The sequence below is a fragment of the Poecilia reticulata genome, linkage group LG19 (genome assembly GCF_000633615.1).
Source record: "Poecilia reticulata strain Guanapo linkage group LG19, Guppy_female_1.0+MT, whole genome shotgun sequence".
NCBI classification, from domain to species: domain Eukaryota; kingdom Metazoa; phylum Chordata; class Actinopteri; order Cyprinodontiformes; family Poeciliidae; genus Poecilia; species Poecilia reticulata.
In genome coordinates, this window is record NC_024349.1 from 22,003,667 (window position 1) to 22,005,289 (window position 1,623).

Sequence of the window (1,623 nt, forward strand, 5' to 3'; positions counted from 1 at the left end):
GACGTTTCCTTGTTCTCTCCGTTTTCAGGTTTTCCGCTTTTCCTGTTGAGTCCTCCCGAAGGTTCCTGCTCCACGGACTCCATGGCAACATCAGAAGAAGCCGTAGACAGCTGCGAAGCAGTGGTAAGCACGTGTTCGCCATTGGCCACTTCGTGAGGAGACAGCGGCGTGATAGAACCGCCCTGAGACGACACGGTTTTGGACAATCCATTGTTTAAGGACGCCGTAGATAAAGGCTTGGAGGCGTTTCCCTGGTTGGCTGCTGTGCTGGATTTGGAGTTTCCACGGTTTGCATTGGCCAACTCGTCCTGACGGGGAGGGGAACGAGGGTGAATGAGAGACAGAAGGAATTTTCTACATTTCTAGCTAKAAATGTACGGTTTGTGAAGGACAAATTAGACCCAATTGAGCTGTGACCAAATAAACTAATGTCCACAAAACTAAACTCTGAAAGCAGCAAAACATTGTCAAGTCTGGTGAACTGGAGCCAATTTAAAGAACAAGCAAAACCAAACAATTATTTTCATCCAGAACAATTASAGCTTTTCAGAAATATTGCTGATGTGATTGGACTTTGCACATCTCACCAGACTTGAAAACTTTAGGCAAGTAAATTACACAACGTGCAATATCATACCTGGAAAACGAGCATAATGGTAGATGTTTCCCTACGTCAGATGCGACAGAACTTTACTCTAACAACCCACAGCAATAAACCAAAGCTACTGACGCAACCACTACTGACTGTACAGGAAGACGGTGTTAAAGGTACATCTCTTTATATTTTAACAATTGAGTCTATTAGGTTTAAGGATTGTTAAAATATAAAAGGAAGCGGAAAGAGACAAATAASTAAACAAGAATGGAGCTAAAGCAGAAACGCAATGTCAGAAAAAGTAGAGTTGTGCGATATTGATCTGATACAAAGTAAATAAAGTACCAGTGTCGCCGATACCGATCCTCATGCAGATACGTTCTACTTAAACTTTTTATAATGTCAAGCTTGACATTGAAGTTCTTTTTTTTTTTGTGTGTGTGTGTGTGTATTATTCCACAATTTTCAGCTGAAACTCCAAACGCAGCCAGTGGACATCATGCACTTCTAACTGCTCTAAAGTATTAGCATCACTATTTATATTTACACAACCAATTCTGCAGAAAATACAGCCAAGGAAATGGTTAGTGTTATGGATGCCRTCACTCAGATAACCTCCATGAAGGTCTACCTGGTTGAGGAAATTCCCTGGTGATATTCCTCCAACATCTCTCACTTGGGAAAAAATCCCTTCAAACTGAAGAAGATTAAAATCGGTTACTGTACAGATTATAAGAGGGGAGAGAAAAAAACTCAACCTGAGTAGCTTTATGGGTAATCGACCTGTTACGAGAGTTGAGAAGAACTATAATAATGTAAAACTAAAGAATATTAACTAAAAAGATGTTATTACAGATCAGGTTCCACAGCGCCTTACTGATAAATGTTATAGTTTCTGCAAGATTCAAATTTTAAGTGTCAAGTTTAAGACACTACCATTTGTTTTTAACTATGAGATTGTAATACCGTTCCTCTTCCTTAGTGTGTGACCTACTTGGTGAGGGCTCAGTGTGTAAACAAAAGCTGAA

The 1,623-nt window shown here is 40.0% G+C and overlaps 1 protein-coding gene across 1 annotated transcript in view; it reads right to left on the bottom strand.

Moving 5' to 3' along the window:
* The window catches only part of LOC103481935 (C-Jun-amino-terminal kinase-interacting protein 4-like), a 67,885-nt gene that overhangs the window by 41,746 nt on the left and 24,516 nt on the right, over positions 1-1,623 (bottom strand). The gene's annotated exons all lie outside the window — the stretch shown is intronic.